This window comes from Trachypithecus francoisi, unplaced genomic scaffold (genome assembly GCF_009764315.1).
Source record: "Trachypithecus francoisi isolate TF-2019V2 unplaced genomic scaffold, Tfra_2.0 Lachesis_group7, whole genome shotgun sequence".
Taxonomy (NCBI): Eukaryota; Metazoa; Chordata; class Mammalia; order Primates; family Cercopithecidae; genus Trachypithecus; species Trachypithecus francoisi.
The window spans coordinates 40,844,918-40,860,140 of record NW_022681472.1 but is presented as its reverse complement, the minus strand read 5'-3'; positions in this window follow the sequence as shown (position 1 = coordinate 40,860,140).

Sequence of the window (15,223 nt, the reverse complement as noted above, 5' to 3'; positions counted from 1 at the left end):
TGCAGTAGTTGCCTATACATTCTGTAGTGGTGGATTAAGTTAAGCAGAAATGTTATGTGTAAAATATATAGAAATAAAGATTCTAAGTTGGTATTGTCTTTAAAACATCACTTTGTAGATTGTTGGCAGTCAAAGTGGACAAAGAATGGGTGAACTGTAAGTATTGCCCTGGATTACCGGATCATCATGTAGAGGCTGATGAAAAATCACATGACTTGACCAAATATGGTTGGCCACCAAAGGATAAAGCGTTAAAAGATAACAGTGCTGACACATTTAATCCAGAAAGGCACATAAAGGTACAAGCTCTCATTGATAGTTAGCTTGACAGTGCCTATTCCGGACAAGAAACTATTAAGGAGGAGGAAGTGCACCATAACCATCTACCACTAGCAATATGGCCAGAGATGATATTTGATATCTCATTTATCTTAGTGGTTCAAAGAGGAAATCCAGGTGGTCCTGGCCATCCAAGTCAGCCCATTCCATTGATACAGGTGTCTTAGGTAGTACAGACTGGGGAGATACTTATTGCCAGGTGTTATTTTTAAGTTATGGCTTCCAGAAATTATCAGTGTACTACTAACCATATAGGATGAGTTTGGAGGTGTTCCCTCTTTCTCCACTTTCTGAAAGACTTTAGCTAGGGACTGGTGTGATGGCTTATGCCTGTAGTCCCAGCACTTTGGGAGGCCAGGGCAGGAAGACTGCTTGAGGCCAGGAGTTCAAGACTGCAGTGAGCTGTGATTGAGCCACTGCACTCCAGCCTGAGTGACAGAGTGAGACACTGTCTAAAAATATATAAATAAATTTTTAAAGAAAGAGGTTAGCTACAATTGGTTTTATTTCTTTTTGATATCATTTATAGCAGGGGTCCCCACCCCCAGGCCATGGACCACTGCTGGTCTGTGACACGTTAGGACCTGGACCGCACAAGCAGGAGGTGAGCTGTGGACCAGCCAGCAAAGCAAAACTCCATGATCAGCGGAGGCATTAGAATCTCGTAGGGGCAGGGACCCTACTGTGAACTCTGCATGCAAGGGATCTTGGTTGCACATTTCCTGTGAGACTCTAACTAGTGCCTGATGATCTGAGATGGAACAGTTTCATCCCAATACCATCCCCAACCACCGTATCATCTGTGGAAAAATTGTCTTCCACAAAACTGGTCCCTGGTGTCAAGAAAAGGTTGGCGACCATTGGATTTTAGAATTCACCAGTAAAGCCATCTGAACCTGAGCTTTTCTTTGTGGGAATTCAATTTCTTTACTTGTTACAGGTTGATTCAGATCTTCTATTCTTTCTTGAGTCAGTTTCAGTAATTTGCGTCTTTTTAGGAATTTGTTCACTTTAACTAAGCCATCTAATATGTTCTGTAGAGTCTAGACTTGGTAATGCTGTTTCCTTTTTATTCCTGATTTTGGTAGGGTTTTTTGTTTGTTTGTTTTTTAAGATGGAGTCTCACTCTGTTGCCCCTGCTGGAGTACAGTGGCATGATCTTGGCTCAGTGCAACCTCTGTCTCCCAGTTTCAAGTGATTCTCCTGCCTCAGCCTCCCAAGTAGCTGGAATTACAGGCATGAGCCACCATGCCCAGCCATCTGATTTTGGTAGTTTTTATTCTCTCTTTTCTATTGCCCAGAGTTGCTAAAAGTGCATCAATTTTGTTTATATTTTTAAATAACAAATTGTTGGTTTCATTGCTTTTCTCTACTGCCTTTTTGTTTTCTATTTCATTAATTTTAGTACTGACCTTTAATATTTCCATTCTTAGGCTTAAGTGGCTCTTATTTTTCTGATTTCTTAAGAGGGAAGATTAACTTATTGATTTGAAACCGTTCTTCTTTTTAACATGGGCATTTAAAGCTATACGTTGCCCTCTAAACATTGCTCTGCTGTATCCTATATATTTTGCTCTGTTTTATTTTTATTTTCATTTAATTCAAAATATTTTCTACTTTTCTTTGTGCTTTATTTCTTAACTCATAGGTTATTTAGCCGTTTACTGTTTAATTTGCAAATATTTTTGTATGTCTCAAATTTCTTTCTGTGGTTGACTTCTAATTTAGCCACTTAAAACTTTTTAAATCTGTTGAGATTTGTTTTGTAGTCTAGCATACGATATATATGCTAGATAATGGTAGATGTCTACTTAAAAAGAATGCATATTTTGTTGTCTTTGAGTGGAGATCTCTATAAAATATCAGGTCAGATTAGTTTATAGTGTTGTTCAAGTCTTCATCATTCTTGCTGATTTTCTGCAGGTTGCCCTGTGAGATATTGAGAGTGAAATATTGACATTGGCAAATACAGTTATTGAATGGTCTATTTTTCCTTTAATTTTTGCTCATGTATTTTGTGGCTTTGTTGTTAGATGCACATAATGGTTATATCTTCATGATGTATTTACCTTTTGTCATTATGAAATATCCATCTTTATTTCTAGTAATATTTCCTGCCTTAAAGTTTATTTTGTCTAATACTAATACAGCCAACCTAGTACTCTTATGGCTGCTTTATAAGCAGTGAATTGCAGTATAATTTTCATACCATAAAGTTCACCCACACTTAAAGTGTAAAATTCAATAATTTTTACAGACCTGAAATTTACAGAGTTGTGCAAACACCATGACAAAGCAATTTTAGAACATTACGATCACTCCAAAAAGATCCCTCTAGCTGATTTGGAGGCATTCACTCCCCATTTGTATCCCTAGCCCCAGTCATCCATGAATCTGCTTTCTGTCTCTGTACACTTGCCTTTTGCAGACATTTAATATAAATGGGATCATACAATATGTGACCTTTTGCATCTGGCTTCTTTCACTGTGCATATTGGTTTTGAGGTTTGATATGGTTTGGCTCTGTGTCTCCACTCAAATCTCATCTCAAATTGTGATCCCTACATGTTGAGGGAGGGACCTGGTGGGAGGCGACTGGATCATGGGGGCGGTTTCCCCAATGCTGTTCTCATGATAGTAAGTTCTCACAAGATTTGATGGTTTTAAAGTGTGTGACTTTCTTTGCTGTCTCTTCTGCCACCATGTAAGACGTGCCTTGCTTCCCCTTAGCCTTCTGCCATGGTTATAAGTTTCCTGAGGCCTCCCCAGCCATGCAGAACTGTGAGTCAATTAAACTTCTTTCCTTTATAAATTATCCAGTCTCAGGTATTTTTTATAGCAGTGTGAAAACAGACTAATACAAGGTTATCCATGTTGTAGTACCTGTTCTTTGTTTCTTTTTATTTCCAAGTAGATTTCCACTGTGTGATCATACCACATTTTATATATCTATTTACCAGTATATGGACATTTGCTTTGTTTTCCCTTTTGGCAATTATGAATGATGCTACTATGAACATACATACAAATTTTTGTGTGGGCATGTTTTTATCTTGAGTAGATTGCTAGGAGTGGAATTACTATTTCTGTTAACATGTCAAGAAACTGCCAAAGGGTTTTCCAAAGTGGCTATACCATCTTACACTCCCACCCTGTGTGTTCCAGTTTCTCCACATCCCTGTTAACATTTGTTATTGTTGGTCATTTTTATTAAAACCATTTGGGTGGGTGTGAAATGGCATCTGACTTTTATTTTAATTTTCATTTATCTCAGTCTAGTGATGTTGATCACTGTTTTTGTGTGCTTATTGGCTGTATGTATACCTTTTTGGGTGAAATGTTTATTCAGATATTTTGGCCCTTTTATACTGTGCAGCCTTTTATTGGAATTGTACAAGTTTTTGTATATTCTGGATATAAATGTTTGATCATATGCATAATTTACAAATATTTTTTCTCAGTCTGTGTTTATCTTTTCATTTTTAATGGTGTGCTTTGAGGCACAAAATGTTTTAATTGTGGTGAAGTCTAATTTATCAATTGTATGTGTATTAGTTTGCTGGGGCTACCATAATATAATTCTACAGACTGAGTGGCTTAAACAACATAAATTAGTTTTTTCACAGTTCTGGAAGGTAGAAGTCCAAGTTCAAGGTATCATTGGGTATGATTTTTCTGAGGCCTCTTTTCTTGAATTACAGATGGTCACCTTCCCTATTCCTCACATGGCCTTTCCAAAGTACATGCACATCCTTGGTGTCTCTCTTCCTTCTTATAAGGACACCAGTCAGATTGGATTAAGGTTCATCAATATGACTTCATTGAATTTAATTACCTCTTTAGGGGCTCAGTCTTTAAATACAGTCACATTATGAGGGGTGTTGGGGGTTAGGACTTCAACATGTGAATTTGGGGTTACATGATCAGCCCATAACATTATGGATCATACTTTTTCATGTCTAAAGAATCTTTGCCTAACCCAAGGGCACAAGGATTTTGTTTCATGTTGTCTTTTAAAATGTACAAATATTTAATTGACAAAATTGTATTATTCAAAGTGTACAATGTGATGATTTGATATACATTATACGTTGTATATTGATTACTACCATCATCACCCATAGTTACCTTTTTTTGAGTGTGTGCTTGAGGAGAGGTGAGGAGGCTTAAAATCTACTCTCTTATCAAACAATACAGTATTATTAACTAAAGTCACCATGCTGTACATCAGATCCCCAGAACCTATTCATCTTTTGAGTGAGAGTGTATACATTTCAACCAACATCTCCCAATTTACCCGAACCCCCAGCTCCCAGCAGCCACCATTATGTTCTCTACTTCTGTGAGTTCAACTTTTTTAGATTCCACATATAAGTGAGATCCTACAGTTTTTGTCTTTCTGTGTCTGGCCCTATTTTACTCAGTATAATGTCCTCCAGATTCATCCATATTGTCGCAAATGAAGTAATTTCCTTGTTTCTTATGGCTGAATAATATTTCATTTGAATCTACCATTTTTTAAAATCCATTCATCCTTCAGTGAACACTTATGTTGTTTCTATGTTTTGCCATTGTAAATAATGCTGCAATGAACATAAGGATGCAGATAACTCTTTGAGATACTAGTTTTATTTCCTTTGGATATATACCAAGAAGTGAGCCATAAACTTCTAAAAGTTTTATGGTCTCAGCTCTTATATTAATTCATTTTGAATTATTAAAATGATTGAATGCTTAGTCTATCTTTTCTCATCTTTTGCCTATCAACCGATTTGTGTCTTTGAGTCTAAAATGTGTCTCTTATAGGCAAAATATAGTTGGATCTTGACTTAAAAAAAAATCTAGTCTGACAGTCTCTGTTCATTGACTAGCATATTTAGATCAGGGATCAGCAAACTTTTTCCATAAGAGACTAGGTAATACATATTTTAGACTTTTCAGGGAAGTCTCTTTTGCACTCTTAACTTTGCTATTGTAGCACAAAAGCATCAATAGAATATATAAATGGATGTGCATGGGTGTGCTCCAGGGGAACTTTATTTTTCAAAACAAGTAGCAGACAGAATTTGGCTCGCAGCCTACATTTGCCAAGTTCTTGTTTAGACCATTCACATTTAATGTAAATATTGATATTATTGGATGTACAGCTGGTACTTCATGATTTGCTTTCTATACATATCAAATGGTTTTATTCCTGTGTTCCCACTTTATTCCCTTCTTTTGTCTGAAATCAAGTTTTAGTGTATTATTAAATACCGAATTCTTGTTTTTTCATTATAGAGATAAAATTTACATACTATGTAATTCACTCATTTAAGTGTATAATTTATTGATTTTTAATATATTCAGTGCCCCCAAAAACTAAATGTTCCTTTCCCCTCAAACTCCCAGCCTCTGGCAACCACTAATCAATCTACTTTCTGTCTCTATATAAATTTGCCTATTCTGGACATTTGCATATTGCATGTTGTATCAGTATTCATTTCTTTTTATTGCCAAATAATACTCCATTGTACGGATATACCACATTTTATTTATCCATTCATCACATGATGGATATTTGGATTGTTTCCACCTTTTGGCTCTTTTGATTAATGCTGTTGTTAACATTTACATATAGGTTTTTGGGTGGACAAAATTTTCATTTCTCCTGGGTATGTACCTAGGGATGGAATTACTGGATTATATAATAACCTTCTGCCGAACTGCCAGAATGTTTTCCAAAGTGGCTGCACCATTGTACATTCCCACTAGCAGTGTATGAGGATTCCTATTACTACATCATTGTCAACACTTACTATTGCCATTTATTTATTTATTTATTTATTTATTTATTTATTATTTTCATTTTGTTTTATATAATTTTTTTGAGACAGAGTCTCACTCTGTCACCCAGGCTAGAGTGCAGTAGTGCAATCTTGGCTCACTGCAACCTCCACCTCCTGGGCTCAACCAATTATTGTGCCTCAGCCTCCCGGGTAGCTGTGACTATAGGTGTGCACCACCACACCCAGCTAATTTTTGTATTTTTAGTAGAGAGGGGGTTTCATCATGTTGGCCAGGCTGATCTGGAACTCCTGACCTCAAGTGATCTGCCTGCCTCGACCTCCCAAAGTGCTAGGATTACAGGTGTGAGCCACCACACCCAGACAAGTTGATTTTTTTATATGGTGTCAGGAACGGATACAGTTTCACTCTTCTGCATATGGCTAACTAGTTATCCCAGTACCATTTATTGAATAGGGAGTCCTTTCTCCATTGCTTGTTTCTGTTAATTTTGTCAAAGATCAGATGGCTGTAGGTGTGCAGAATTATTTCTGGGCTCTATATTCTGTTCCATTGGCTTATATGTCTGTTTTTATACAAATATTATGCTGTTTTGGTTACTGTAGCTTTGTAGTATAGTTTGAAATCAGGTAATGTGATGCCTCCAGCTTTGTTATCTTTGCTTAGGATTGCTTTGGATATTTGGGTTCTTCGTTCCATATGAATTTTAAAATAGTCTTTCAATGCCATCATCAAGCTACCAATGACTTTCTTCACAAAATTGGAAAAAACTGCTTTAAAGTTCATATGGAACCAAAAAAGAGCCCGCATTGCCAAGACAATCCTAGGTCAAAAGGACAAAGCTGGAGGCGTCACGCTACCTGACTTCAAACTATACTACAAGGCTACAGTAACCAAAACAGCATGGTACTGGTACCACAACAGAGAAATAGACCAATGGAACAGAACAGAGTCCTCAGAAATAATACCACACATCTACAGCCATCTGATCTTTGACAAACCTGAGAGAAACAAGAAATGGGGAAAGGATTCCCTATTTCATAAATGGTGCTGGGAAAATTGGCTAGCCATAAGTAGAAAGCTGAAACTGGATCCTTTCCTTACCCCTTATACGAAAATTAATTCAAGATGGATTAGAGACTTAAATGTTAGACCTAATACCATAAAAACCCTAGAAGAAAATCTAGGTAGTACCATTCAGGACATAGGCATGGGCAAGGACTTCATGTCTAAAACACCAAAAGCAACGGCAGCAAAAGCCAAAATTGACAAATGGGATCTAATTAAACTAAAGAGCTTTTGCACAGCAAAAGAAACTACCATCGGAGTGAACAGGCAACCTACAGAATGGGAGAAAATTTTTGCAACCTACTCATCTGACAAAGGCTAATATCCAGAATCTACAAAGAACTCAAACAAATATACAAGAAAAAACAAACAACCCCATCAAAAAGTGGGCAAAGGATATGAACAGACATTTCTCAAAAGAAGACATCCATACAGCCAACAGACACATGAAAAAATGCTCGTCATCACTCGCCATCAGAGAAATGCAAATCAAAACCACAATGAGATACCATCTCACACCAGTTAGAATGGCAATCATTAAGAAGTCAGGAAACAATAGATGTTGGAGAGGATGTGGAGAAATAGGAACACTTTTACACTGTTGGTGGGATTGTAAACTAGTTCAACCATTATGGAAAACAGTATGGCGATTCCTCAAGGATCTAGAACTAGATGTACCATATGACCCAGCCATCCCACTACTGGGTATATACCCAAGGATTATAAATTACTCTACTACAAAGACACATGCACACGTATGTTTATTGCGGCACTATTCACAATAGCAAAGACTTGGAATCAACCTAAATGTCCATCTGTGACAGACTGGATTAAGAAAATGTGGCACATATACACCATGGAATACTATGCAGCCATCAAAAAGGATGAGTTTGCATCCTTTGTAGGGACATGGATGCAGCTGGAAACCATCATTCTTAGCAAACTATCACAAGAAGAGAAAACCAAACACCGCATGTTCTCACTCATAGGTGGGAACTGAACAATGAGATCACTTGGACTCGGGAAGGGGAACATCACACACTGGGGCCTATCAGGGGGAGGGGGGAGGAGGGAGGGATTGCATTGGGGAGTTATACATGATATAAACGTTATGCACATGTACCCTAGAACTTAAAGTATAATTAAAAAAATAAAAAAAAAAATAACATTAAAAAAAGAGATTAATATAAAAAACAGATGTGCAAACAACAACAACAAAAATAGTCTTTTAAAATTCTGTGAATAATGCATTGGTAGTTTAATAGGAATAACATTGAATCTATAAATTGCTTTGGGCAGTATAACCATTTTGACAATATTGATTCTTCCCATCCATGTACATGGAATGTTTTTCCACTTGTTTGTGTCATCTCTGATTTCTTAGAAGAGTGTTTTATAATTCTCATTATAGAGATCTTTCACCTCCCTGATTAGCTGTGTTCCTAGGCAGTTCATTCTTTTTGTGGCTATTGTGAATAGGACTGCATTCTTAATTTGGCTCTCAGCTTGGATGCTGTTGGTGTATAGCAATGCTACTGATTTTTGTACATTGATTTTGTATCCTGAAACTTTGGTGAAGTATCAGATTAAGGAGCTTTTGGGCAGAAACTATGGGGTTTGCTAGGTAAAGAATCATATCATCTTCAAACAGGGGTAGTTTGACTTCCTCTATTCCTTTTTTTTTTTTTTTTGTATTTTTTTGTGTATTTTTTTTTTTTTTTTTTTTTTTTTTTTTTTAGTAGAGACGGGTTTCACCGTGTTAGCCAGGATGGTCTCGATCTCCTGACCTCGCGATCCGCCCGTCTCGGCCTCCCAAAGTGCTGGGATTACAGGCTTGAGCCACCGTGCCCGGCCGACTTCCTCTATTCCTATTTGGATGCCCTTTATTTCTTTCTCTTGTTTGATTGCTGTTGCTAGCACTTCCAGTACTATGTTGAATAGAAGTGGTGAGAGAAGGTGTCCTTGTTTTGTTCTGATTTTCAAGTGGAATGTTTCCAAGTTTTGCCCATTCAGTATGATGTTGGCTGTGGGTTTGTAGTAGATGGCTTTCATTATTTTGAAGTACGTTCCTTCAATGTCTAGTTTGTTGAGGGCTTTTAACTGATGGGAAGCCGAATTTTATCAAATCTGGGTGCTCCTGTGTTATGGGCATATATACTTAGGATGTTAGGTTTTATTTAACTGAACCTTATACCATTATGTATCATCCTTGCCCTTTTTGATCTTTGCTGGTTTAAAGTCTGTTTTGTCTGAAATTAGGATAGCAACACTTGCTTCTTTTCTGTTTTCCATTTGCTTGGTATATTTTTTTCTGTCCTTTTGTGAGCCTATGGGTGTCACTGCATGTAAGATGGGGGTCTTGAAGATAGCATACCGATGGGTCTTTCTTCTTTATCTAACTTGCCACTTGGTGCCTTTAAAATATATATATATACTTTAAGTTCTAGGGTACATGTGCACAACGTGCAGGTTTGTTACATAGGTATACATGTGCTATGTTAGTTTGCTGCACCCCTCGACTCATCACTTACATTAGGTATTTCTCCTAATGCTATCCTTCCCCCAGACCCCCACTCCCCAACAGGCCCTGGTGTGTGATGTCCCCAGCCTGTGTCCATGTATTATCATTGCTCAACTTCCACCTATGAATGAGAACATGTGGTGTTTGGTTTTCTGTCCTTGTGATAGTTTGCTGAGAATGATGGTTTCCAGCTTCACCCATGTCCCTGTAAAGGGCATGAGCTCATCCTTTTTTATGGCTGCATAGTATTCCATGGTGTATATGTGCCACATTTTCTTAATCCAGTCTATCATTGACGGACATTTGGGTTGCTTCCAAGTCTTTGCTATTGTGAATAGTGCTGCAATAAACATATGTGTGCATGTATCTTTATCGTAGAATGATTTATACTCCTTTGGGTATATACCCAGTAATGGGATCACTGGGTCAAATGGTATTTCCAGTTCTAGATCCTTAAGGAATCGTCACACTGTCTTCTACAATGGTTGAACTCATTTACACTCCCACCAGCAGTGTAAAGCATTCCTATTTCTCCACATCCTCTCCAGCATCTGTTGTTTCCTGACTTTTTAATGTTCACCATTGTAACTGGCGTGAGATGGTATCTCATTGTGGTTTTGATTTGCATTTCTCTAATGACCAGTGGTGATGAGCATTTTTTCAAATGTTTGTTGGCTGCATAAATGTCCTCTTTGGAGAAGTGTCTGTTCATATCCTTTGCCCACTTTTTGATGAGGTTGTTTTTTCCTTGTAAATGTGTTTAAGTTCTTTGTAGATCTGGATATGAGCCCTTTGTCAGACGGGTAGATTGCAAAGATTTTCTCCCATTCTGTAGGTTGCTTGTTCATTCTGATAGTTTCTTTTGCTGTGCAGAAGCTCTTTAGTTTAATTAGATCCCATTTGTCAATTTTGGCTTTTGTTGCCATTGCTTTTGGTGTTTTAGTCATGAAGTTGTTGCCCATGTGTATGTCCTGAATGGTATTGCCTAGGTTTTCTTCTAGGGTTTTTATGGTTTTAGGTCTAACACTTAAGTCGTTAGTCCATCTTGAGTTAATTTTTGTATATGGTGTAAGGAAGGGATCCAGTTTCAGCTTTCTACATATGGCTAGCCAGTTTTCCCAGCACCATTTATTAAATAGGGAGTCCTTTCCCCATTGCTTGTTTGTGTCAGGTTTGTCAAAGATCAGATGGTCGTAGATGTGTGATGTTATTTCTGAGGCCTCTGTTCTGTTCCATTTGTCTATATATCTGTTTTGGTACCAGTACCATGCTGTTTTGGTTACTGTAGCCTTGTAGTATAGTTTGAAGTCATGTAGCATGATGCCTCCAGCTTTGTTCTTTCGGCTTAGGATTGTCTTGGCAATGCAGGCTCTTTTTTGATTCCATATGAACTTTAGTTTTTTTCCCAATTCTGTGAAGAAAGTCATTGGTAGCCCGACCATTTTTACAATATTGATTCTTCCTATCCATGAGCATGGAATGTTCTTCCATTTGTTTGTGTCCTCTTTCATTTCGTTGAGAGTGGTTTATAGTTCTCCTTGAAGAGGTCCTTCACATCCCTTGTAAGTTGTATTCCTAGGTATTTTATTCTCTTAGTAGCAGTTGTGAGTGGGAATTCACTCACGATTTGGTGCACTGTCTGTTACTGGTGTATAGGAATGCTTGTGATTTTTGCACATTGACTTCGTATCCTGAGACTTTGCTGAAGTTGCTTATTAGCTTAAGAAGATTTTGGGCTCAGATGATGGGGTTTTCTAAATATATAATAATGTCATCTGCAAACAGAGACCATTTGACTTCCTCTTTTCCTAATTGAATACCCTTTATTTCCTTCTCTTGCCTGATTTCCCTAGCCAGAAGTTCCAACACTTTGTTGAATAGGAGTGGTGAGAGAGGGCAACCTTGTCTTGTGCTGGTTTTCAAAGGGAATGCTTCCAGTTTTTGTCCATTCAGTATGATATTGGCTGTGGGTTTGTCATAAATAGCTCTTATTTTGAGACACGTTCCATCAATACCTAATTTATTGAGAGTTTTTAGCATGAAGGGCTGTTGAATTTTGTTGAAGGCCTTTTCTGCATCTACTGAGATAATCATGTGGTTTTCGTTGTTGGTTCTGTTTATGTGATGGATTACATTTATTGATTTGCATGTGTTGAACCAGCCTTGCATCCCATGGATGAAGCCGACTTGAATGTGGTGGATAAGCTTTTTGATGTGCTGCTGAATTTGGGTTGCCAGTATTTTATTGAGGATTTCCTCACTGATGTTAATCAGGGACATTGTCCTAAAATTCTCTTTTTTGTGTGTGTCTCTACCAAGCTTTGGTTTCAGGATGATGCTAGCCTCATAAAACGAGTTAGACAGGATTCCCTCTTTTAATAGAGATTGAAATTGTTTCAGAAGGAATGGTACCAGCTCCTCTTTGTACCTCTGGTAGAATTTGGCTGTGAATCCATTTGGTCTTGGACTTTTTTTGGTTGGTAGGTTAGCAATTATTGCCTCACTTTCAAAACTTGTTATTGGCCTTTTCAGAGATTCAACTTCTTCCTGATTTCCTCTTGGGAGGGTGTATGTGTCCAGGAAGTTATCCACTTCTTCTAGATTTTCTGGTTTATATGCGTAGAGGTGTTTATAGTATGTTCTCTGATGGTAGTTTATATTTCTGTGGGATCGGTGGTGATATCCCCTTTATTTTTTATTGTGTCTATTTGATTCTTCTGTCTTTTCTTATTTATTAGTCTTGCTAGCAGTCTATTTTGTTGATCTTTCAAAAAAAATCAGCTCCTGGATTCATTGATTTTTTGAAGAGTTTTTTGTGTCTCTATCTCTGTCAGTTCTGCTCTGATCTTCGTTGTTTCTTGCTTTCTGCTAGCTTTTGAATGTGTTTGCTCTTCTCTTGTTCATTTAATTGTGATATTAGGGTGTCAATTTTTAGATCTTTCCTGCTTTCTCTTGTGGGCATTTAGTGCTATAAATTTCCCTTTACACACTGTTTTAAATGTGTCTCAGAGATTCTGGTATGTTGTGTCTTTGTTCTCATTGGTTTCAAAGACATCTTTATCTCTGCCTTCATTTCGTTATGTACCCAGTAGTCATTCAGGAGCAGCTTGTTCAGTTTCCATGTAGTTGTGCAGTTTTGAGTGAGTTTATTAATCCTGAGTTCTAATTTGATTGCACTGTGGTCTGAGAGAGTTTGTTGTGATTTCTGTTCTTTTACATTTGCTGAGGAGTGTTTTACTACCAATTATGTGGTCAATTTTAGAATAAGTGCAATGTGGTGCTGAGAAGAATGTATATTCTGTTGATTTGGGGTGGGCAGTTCTGTTGATGTCTATTAGGTCGGCTCAGTGCAGAGCTGAGTTCAAGTCCTGTATATCCTTGTTAACCTTCTGTCTCGTTGATATGTCTAATATTGACAATGGGGTGTGAAATCTGCCATTAGTATCGTGTGGAAGTCTAAGTTTCTTTGTATGTCTCTAAGGACTTGCTTTATAAATCTGAGTGCTCCTGTATTGGGTGCATATATATTTAGAATAGTTACCTCTTCTTGCTGAATCGATCCCTTAACCATTATGTAGTGGCCTTCTTTGTCTCTTTTGATCTTTACTGGTATAAAGTCTGTTTTATCAGAGACTAGGATTGCAACCCCTGCTTTTTTTTTTTTTTTTTTTTTTTTAATTTGCTTGGTAGATCTTCCCCCATCCCTTTATTTTAAGCCTATGTGCATCTTTGCATGTGAGATGGGTCTCCTGAATACAGCACACTGATGGGTCTTGACTCTTTATCCAATTTGCCAGTCTGTGTCTTTTAATTGGGGCATTTAGCCCACTTACATTTAAGGTTAATATTGTTATGTTTGAATTTGATCCTGTCATTATGATGTTAGCTGGTTATTTTGCCCATTAATTGATGTAGTTTCTTCATGGCATCGATGGTCTTTACCATTTGGTACGTTTTAGCAGTGGCTGGTACTGGTTGTTCCTTTCCATGTTTAATGCTTCCTCTAGGAGCTCTTGTAAGGAAGGCCTGGTGGTGACAAAAATCTCTCAGCATTTGCTTGTCTGTAAAGAATTTTGTTTCTCCTTCACTTATGAAGCTTAGTTTGGCTGGATATGAAATTCTGGATTGAAAATTCTATTCTTTAAGAATGTTGAATATTGGCCCCCACTCTCTTCTGGCTTGTAGGGTCTCTGCTGAGAGATCTGCTGTTAGTCTGATGGGCTTCCCTTTGTGGGTAACCCGACCTTTCTCTCTGGCTGCCCTTAACATTGTTTCCTTCATTTCAACCTTGGTGAATCTGAAAATTATGCGTTTTAGGGTTGCTGTTTTCAAGGAGTATCTTTGTGGTGTTCTCTGTATTTCCTGAATTTGAATGTTGGCCTGCCTTGCTAGATTAGGGAAACTCTCCTGGAGAGTAAACTGAAGAGTGTTTTCCAGCTTGGTTCCATTCTCCCCATCACTTTCAGGTACACCAATCAAATGCAGATTTTGTGTTTTCACATAGTCCTGTACTTCTTGGAGGGTTTGTTCGTTTCTTTTCACTCTTTTTTCTCTAATCATGTCTTCTCACTTTATTTCATTAATTTGATCTTCAATCACTGATATCTTTTCTTCCACTTGATCAAATCAGCTATTGAAGCTTATGCATGCGTCAGGAAGTTCTTGTGCCATGGTTTTCAGCTCCATCAGGTCATTTAAGGTATTCTCTACACTGTTTATTCTAGGTAGCCATTCATCTAACCTTTTTTCAAGGTTTTTAGCTTCCTTGCGATGGGTTAGAACATGCTCTTTTAGCTCAGGGAAGTTTGTTATTACCGACCTTCTGAAGCCTACTTCTGTCAACTCGTCAAACTCATTCTCTGTCCAGTTTTGTTCCCTTGCTGGCGAGGAGCTGTGATCCTTTGGAGAAGAGGCACTGCTTTTTGGAATTTTCAGATTGTCTGCTCTGGTTTTTCCCCATCTTTGTGGTTTTATCTACCTTTGGTCTTTGATGTTGGTGACCTACAGATGGGGTTTTGGTGTGGATGTCCTTTTTGTTGATGTTGATGCTATTCCTTTCTGTTTGTTAGTTTTCCTTCTACCAGTCAGACCCTTTAGCTGCAGGTCTGTTGGAGTTTGCTGCAAGTCCATCCAGACCCTGTTTGCCTGGGTATCACCAGCAGAGGCTCCAGAACAGCAAATATTGCTGCCTGATCCTTCCTCTGGAAGCTTCGTCCCAGAGGGGCACCCGCCTGTTTGAGGTGTCTGTCAGTCTCTACTGGGAGGTGTTTCCCAGTCAGGCTACACAGGGGTCAGGGACCCACTTAGGGAGGCAGTCTGTCCATTCTTGCAGCTTGAACACCATGCTGAGAGAACCACTACTTTCATCAGAGCTGTCAGACAGGGACATTTAGGTCTGCAGAAGCCGTCTGCTGCCTTTGTTCTACTATGCCCTGCCCCCCACTCTGTGCCTTTTAATTGGGGGCATTTAGCTATTTACATTCAGTTTGTATTTATATGCATGGATTT